The 7785-nt window shown below is 44.7% G+C and overlaps 1 long non-coding RNA gene across 1 annotated transcript; it reads right to left on the bottom strand.

Annotated features, from left to right (window-relative positions):
• Nucleotides 1–3922: 3922 nt before the first annotated feature.
• Nucleotides 3923–7770, bottom strand: LOC121813316. Its single transcript, XR_006053646.1, has 2 exons — nt 6569–7770; nt 3923–6484 (listed from the first exon to the last, which is right to left on the bottom strand). It is a non-coding gene; the product is annotated as an uncharacterized LOC121813316 (long non-coding RNA).
• Between the last annotated feature and the right edge of the window lie 15 nt (nt 7771–7785).

Below are 7785 nucleotides of genomic sequence, written 5' to 3'. Positions count from 1 at the left end.
TATTGTCCGTGCCCCTGTTGACGCTGGTCCTGTGTATGCAGTGGCCCCACTCAATGATCCAGAACAGAAAAGACAGGTTAATAGACAATTGATTAAGCCAATCCCTGCTGATATCTGTGAGAGAAGGGCAGAGCTCCAGTGTTTGTGTGTGTATGATTATATGGTATCATAATGATACTTCAGGTGATTTTATTGTGATGATTGCAGTATTTCAGATGTCAGCCAATGTTACAATTTTCTAAGAGACATGTCTGTCATGAGTGTGTACTGGGGGCGTGGTAAGTGACCGGAGTTGGAGAGTGAGTTATTCAGGAGAACTCTCCCCGGCATTAACTGCCCTGTTACTGTACCACCTTAATAAACCATGGTGTGCTACATGACAGTTACAGTATATATATTCAATGCAGACAGATATAGTGTATATAGTTATAGATAGTTATAGATATACATGCCATCCAAAAATCCACCACACTCCTCATGAACTGGAAAAATAAAAATAATCTTAATTCTAACTAATTTAGAGACATTCTGATAGCTCATATTAGTCTTGATACATGACCTGGATGGGGCTTTGGTGGCTCTTGGGTAGTGTTTTTCTGGCGGTTGTGTGCAGCAGGGCTGGTGGAGGGTCTGTGCCAGCGGATGTAGGTTACCGGCCTGGTAGCCTAGCTGCACCTTGGTGGGTCTGGGGTGGGCTTGGGGACTTGGGGTTCTGGGGGTGCTCTGAGTCTGGGTTGGGGCTCTGGCTGGGCCTTGGGTCCTCATTGATGTGTCACTGGGGTTGTGAGTGGGTGCATGCACGGGGGCCCAGCCTTAGTGAGGGGAACCTATAGGGGTAACTCTGCTAGATACCCCCTATCTAGCTGAGGATGAACTCAACCTGGGTGTCTATTGTCTCATGTGGTATGGGAATTCATTGAATGTTGGGGTGGGTGTAGTTTTCCTGTGCGGTGGGGTTGGGTGGGCTGCCCCAGGCTCTGCGGGGTTTTGCTGCTACTGTGGGTCCTGGGCCTCCTGCCCTTGGTGAATTCCAGGGAGTGGGGGTTCCTAATGGGGTCAACTGGGTTGGCTCAAGGGAGAGGGTACTTTGACCCGTTGGGGTGGGGACACTAAACAGCGTCCAGAGGACAGTCTGTTTATTCAATCTCAACTCTGGTCCCAGTGCCGACCTCTCAGTTTTAAATACATGTAGACCCAAAACTGCCAGCCTCTCTGCTGCTATCTGGCAGGGAGTGCCATGTCCCCTCCCATGTTTTAAATGCACTTTAGAACAGCATGCAGCAACACCACATATGAGTGGACGGAGGGAGGGAGTCTTCACGCCCCTCAATTCAATTCAATTCCATTTTATTTATATAGGCAAGGCAAGGCAAGTTTATTTGTATAGCACAATTCAACAACAAGGTGATTCAAAGTGCTTTACAGAGACATTAGAAACAAGAACAAATAAAAAGCATGATTTAAAATTGATTAAAACAAGCACTAATCTAACTAATTAAACAAACAAACAAACAAACAAACAAACAAACAAACAAACAAAAAACATATATAACAACTAAATATCAGATAAAGTGTAAACCCTCACTAGGTTTTGGATAAAGTGTACACTCACAAACCTGTCAAACCTGCATTTGAAACGTTGGCTACCATAGCAGTATAGTATTGCAACATGGCATTTGGGTCTTCTAACTAAAATAGGAAAATAGGAACATAAATAGTGCCATCATTGCCAGACCTGGCCCACATCTGGTTGACATACACCCTGCCATGACACCAGTCAGTCAGAAGTGCCAGCTTGATGCCAGATCGGGCTAGACCTGTTTTCTATGAGCCTGGGCCAACCAAAACCAAACCATGATCGGGCCAGATGTGGCATGCCATCACATAAACAGTGCCATCTAGCTACCTAGATCACTTAAATTACACAATTGAAAGCATACGTGTTTTGTTTGTGTATTTAAACTAGAGACGGACCGATCCGATATTCAGTATTGGTATCGGTCCGATATTGATGTAAATTACTGGATCGGATATCGGAGAGAAATTTAAAATTTTTATCCGATCCAGTGAATATCACAAAAGCACCTCAAAAACTCGCTAACATGGTATAACCCAGGTCATGACCTTAGCACGTCAGAGCAGTATGCGTCACGTGATCGAGCGGTTATCGTGTGGGAGAGCTCAGAGCCATCATGTCAGCAGTGTGGACTTATTTCAAACTAAAAGACGAAAAAAGCAAGACTGCCGAATGCAACTTATGCGATGCAAGTGTTTCGCGAGGTGGTAGCAGTGTGGGGAATTTTAACACCACAAACATGATTAAACACTTACAGAAACACCACGCAAAGGAGTACGCGGAATTTAGCCTGGCCTCCAAAGCTAAGCAGAAAAGTGTACCATATCAACAAACGCTTTTGGAAAATATTCAGAGACGTGAGAAATTCCCTCCGGAAAGCAATAGAGCGAAGCTGATAACGGAGAAAATAGTTGAATTTGTTGTGCTTGATGACCAGCCCCTTTCCGTTGTGGAAAATGATGGTTTTCGACGCTTAATTGAGCATTTAGAGCCTCGCTACATGCTGCCAAACCGGCATTTCATCTCGGAGGAAGCTATCCCAGGCAAGTACAAACAGGTGCGCAAGTTCATCTCCAAGAGTTTGGAAATAATTCTCACGTTAAGCATGACAACTTGTCACGCTGGACGGAGGCCAGCAACTTGAACAGAACCCAAGCGCAGACACACAGAGCGGAGGCAAGAGAGCGTTTTATCACAATTTATTGGTGAATATATAATATAGGTGAAAACACAAGGACGTGGCAAACTGTGGTGTGGAAACGTAGCCGTGGAACTATTAGCGTGGCATGAACGTGAGGACAACTGGATCTAGGCAGGTAAGTATTGGTCACACTGGGGAGAGAGGAGAGCGGAGTTAGAGCTGGGTTGAAGTGGATTACCAGAGAGGGTAAGTATAGAGTCTTTCCAGCTTACTTGCAGGAGGTGGAGGTGTGGTATTGAGGGGGAGGTGAACGGCTGACCTGGGGTTCGTTGGATCCAAAGTGATGAGTGAGCAGAAGGGCAGGCAGGTGAGGTTTGGAGATATTTCCCAGTGAGGTGGAAAGGAGCTGAGATCCAAGTGGTGAGCAGCAGTCAACACTGGAGAATAGGTCCTGAAGCACAACAAACAGCATGAGTCAAACAAGCCAGTTACCAACATCAGATAGCTACCGAACTGGCAGGGAGGAGATGACAGCGCAGAGCTTAAATCCCTCTTTGGCCTGATTGCCCCAATTAGCTCCAGATGCGTGAAGCTGAGAAAGTCCTGCCCAAGGGCGGAGCCAAGGGTGCTCTGGCACTGATGGAAAATCCCAGCTGCTCACCCAGACCATGACACAACTGATATCTGGAGCTCGGACGTTTGTCCGTTGTCCCTGCTAAGCCTGACTGTACACTGGATAGACTCGAGTTTTACAATGCAAAAAGCAGTGTTGCAGGCCAAAGAGTTTCGTGGTTCACACACAGGAGAGTCCATCGCTGCAGCTATGGAGGAAATGTTAAATGCGTGGAAAATTCCGAAGAATAAAGTCCACGTTGTTTTGCGAGACAATGCCAGCAATATAAAAAAGGCAATGGACCGGCTAGGTGTTGCAAGTTTGGGATGCTTCGCACACACTTTGCAACTTGTGGTGAATGAGGGAGCGCATCATCCTCATCTGCATCTGATGTCATCCCTATTGTCTGTGTCCTTAAGCATGTGCTCTCCCGAGAAAATGAGGGTGATGGTGCCTAGACCTGGGTATATAGAGTATATTTGGGGAGTGTGAGTGTATGTACAGTGTTCATTTCTGTTTGTCTCCATGTTGAGCGAGTGCTGAGTATATGTATATATGTGCATGAGGGTGGGAATGCATGTTTGTGTCTGTGTTGCCTGTTTGTCTATGTTTATGTGTCAGGTTGGGTCTTAGCCTCTACCTCTCTGGGAATCTCAGGCCACACCAGATGTGAGGTTATCTCCCCATATAAATATGAGATAGCTCCCAGTTTTCTGTGACCCCAAGGCTTGGAGAGGGGCTGCTGTGACTTGTTGGGGGTCAGATGAACGAGAAAAGACGAAAATAAAAAAGTAAAAAGCGAGCATGAGGAGACAGAACAAAAAAGAGACTAAGGGAGAAGGCAAAACTTTAATGACATGCTACAGTGGAGAATAGATAAGGGGTGGAGAAGAAATGCACACTGCATCACAGACAGGAAGTCCTTTAAACAAACAATAAACAAAGAACTGTTTTATTTGTTGTTATCTATCATATGCTTGGCCCTTACTCTGAGTTTCTACCTCATTTCCCAGACTTTTAAAAAATCTGATTTAGTTCTCACTTCAGATAAAATAATTATAGACACTATGAGTAAGAGCCAAACAGACAATCGATAACAACAAATAAAAGACTAAGTCAGGTATTCAAATGAATTCAAACTCTGTCAGTGTCCTTAGTTGATTACTGATTGATTTAAAGTAGAATATTCTTCCTGCAAACAGATTTCTATAAGACTGGAAGTTGAGGAGAAAAAGCTGAAGTTTAATGAAACACTCGTAAGTGTTTATGCTTACTTTAAAAAACAAAAAAAAATTACTTTTTTGGCTTTTAGCCTTTTTTGGGACAGATGCAGTGACGATAGACAGTAAAGCTTAGAGAGAGAGGTGAGGACACACAGCCCGGGTTTGGCCCAGGCCAGATGCTGTCCTGCCATACGGCATATAGCTCACCCACTGAGCTAAACCAGCACTCCATTTTAATCTTTCATACAATTGAAATAAGTCATAATTACAAATAAATTACAAATTTAGATTGAGAGAACTGACCTGAGATTCACTTGGACTCGGAGGACATCGGATTCTCCTAGCCTTGTTATCTGAAGAAGAGGTGATATTATAGACACCTCTTCAGCTCTGGCACACTTCATGTTTTGTAGAAATCATTTAACATTATTTAAAAAATCCTCAAATTCGTTACTTAGAGGCTTGCCTTTGGCAGGCTATTCTCTACAAGCTTGTTGTCACGGTCCTGGGACCCAGTTTTGTTCTGTTTTTTTGATCATTGATTATTTTTATCACTGTTATCACTACTAGTATTTAGGTTTATTTCTCAGTATTTCTAGCTCTCTAATTCTTTATTATGTGATTACTAGTTCTTAGGTTTTGTTATGTGGCTTCCCTGTGTTCTGTGTTGTCTACTCTGTGCCCTCCTATCCCACGTTTCAGGTTCCTATGTTCTGTCTCCCCCGGTCTCTGTTAAGTTTACGTATCTTGAGTTAAGTCGATGTGTTTTCTGATTTACTTTAAAAGTGCGTGTCTCATGTCAGTGCTTCTAGGTTTGCTTCCCTTGTCTAGTTTAGTCTGATTTCTCCCAGCTGTGTCTCCCTCCTGTCTCCCATTCCCTGGTTACTGTGTTTTTAGCCCTGTGTTTTCCTTGCCCTATGTCGCGTCGTAACCTCATAATTGCCCGTGTGGTGAAGCTAGAAACTGACATGTTTCACCAGTTTAGTTTTCTGTTTAGTAATTGCCAACAAATAAAGCTGAGGTTTTTGAGTTCACGTTTGTCTCCACGAGGCCTGCGTTTGGGTCTATCATCCTGCCTGCCTGCACACAGCTATGGCACTTGTGATCAAAGAAAGGTGCCTGTGGTGGCAGTGTGGTCCATGGCTCAACTTCAAGGGAGGGGTGGTACAGCAGGCTCAAGGGGTTCACAGTGCCATACTTCAATACCCTATAGCTTTGCAGTATGCCCAGAACACCTCGCTCAGGAGGTGGCCAGGAGGTATCCTAGTCAGATGCCCAGACCACCTCAATTGGTTCAGTTTAATGTGGAGGAGTAGCGGCTTTAGTCTAGTTCCCTCCTAAATGACTGAATTTCTTAAACTATATCTAAAGGAGCACTGAGCCACATTCTGGAGACAACAAAATGTTCACCGCTTGTATTTGCAATCGCATACTTTAGGTCACTAGCCAGGCGAGGGTAGGGATGTTTATCTGTCAGGGGCCACTAGGCTGGTACGAGGGCTGAACCCAAAAGCAAACTCAATTGACTAGTGAGATACAGTGAACTTAAGTTTATTTAATCACAAGGAAAAAAGAAGGAGAACTTTGGGGGGTAGGAGACAGAGGTGAGGGTCTTAGATGTTGCAGTCACTAGAAGCAAAGGGAGAGAGGGATTAGTGAGGGAGTAGGAGGAATTGCCAGGTAATGATTAGAATGAAGAAATTACAGGTTACTGGTTAGATGAGAGACTGGGGTCCGGAGGGAGGGAGGAACTGGTGTGAGTGTCCAACAGGGTGAGAGTGAGGCAATCCAGCCAATTTGCATGATCCAGAGGTGAGTGGCAGGCAGAGTGAATTTCTGTGAACGCTGTCGGAGTAGCTAGTCCATGAGCTTTTTCAGGTGAGAGGAGAGATGAACACGAGAATCAGCTGCAGGTGTGGTGGGTAATGATTCTGGTCAGAGGTAAAGAAAAACACAAGGAGACAGGTTATACGAAAGAAAATTTCTAAAATTTAAGTGTGCAAGAGCCAAGTTACCATCATGGGGTAGTGGACGGTCTAGCAGAGTGTGGAAGCCAACGCACATCTTAAGTACTGGACAGCTGTTTGCTGTTTGATGGCTTGCAGGTGGCCACGGCAGGTGGGGAATGGCAAACCCAGCTCTGGGGATTGGGCCAGGATGGCCAGGCAGTAGACGTCATTATCAACTAGTAAAATCAACACCATAGCATATTTATATTCAGATCTCTCTTTACCACAAGAGACCAGTAAAGCATATGCATCACTGCAGACATGGCTCCAATCTATTTGTCACTCCCCCGCTCTCCTTTCTCTTCACTTTTGACCCCCAGATACTTGAATTCCTCCATTTGGGGCAACAACTTGTCCCTAACCCCAAGAAGGCTCTCTAATCTATTCTTGCTAAGAACTTTCAAGCCCCACACTTGAAAGTGCTAACTGGTATTCCCATTGCTTCACATTGGGCCGCAAACTGTTGATGTACAATCTGGATGCCACCACCTGATGAAGCCAACAGAACCACAAAAAATAGAGATGAGATCCTGAGACAACCAGAGGGGAGGCCTTTTGCTACTTAAGACTGCCTAGAAATTTTGTTTAAAAAATTATGAACATAATCATAATCCCAACACCTGCTGGGAATGAGTCTATTGTCAGCAAGACAGACCAAGCTCTTGCTGCAGTTGCACAAGGACCAAATGGCCTTTGATAATGAGCTAGATGCCCCATACTCCCAAAGCACCTTCCATACAATGTCTCGAGGGATGCGGTCAAATCCCATAAAACACATGTAGACTGTAACCCCCATTCAAACTTGAATTTCCTCATTAGGATAAAGATCTGGTTTAGCGGTCTATGACCAGGATGACAATCACTGAATCCGAGGTTCGAATTATGGACAAACTCTTGTCTCCAGTACCCTGGCATAGACTTTTCTTCCTAGGGAGGCTGAGTAGTGTGATCCCACTGTAATTGAATCACCCAAGTAACCACCACCCCTGTCTGCCAATCCAGAGGGACTGCCCTGGATCTCCAAGTGATGTTGCAGAGGTGTGTCAACCAAGATATACCTATAGTAACTCAAGGCAAATCACCTGGGGCCCTACCACTAAGGAGTTATTTAACTACCTTACTCACCTTGGACCCATTGATCCGGAAGTTGTCTGTCTCGTCCCCAGACTATTTTTCTTCAATAGAAGGCATGTCAGTGGGACTGAGAAAAGTAGTCATCTCTC

This window comes from Haplochromis burtoni, unplaced genomic scaffold, assembly GCF_018398535.1.
Source record: "Haplochromis burtoni strain Fernald_Lab_line unplaced genomic scaffold, NCSU_Asbu1 Contig_1467, whole genome shotgun sequence".
NCBI lineage: Eukaryota > Metazoa > Chordata > Actinopteri > Cichliformes > Cichlidae > Haplochromis > Haplochromis burtoni.
The sequence above is the reverse complement of the archived record's forward strand: the minus strand, read 5'-3'. Positions and strand labels throughout refer to the sequence as shown.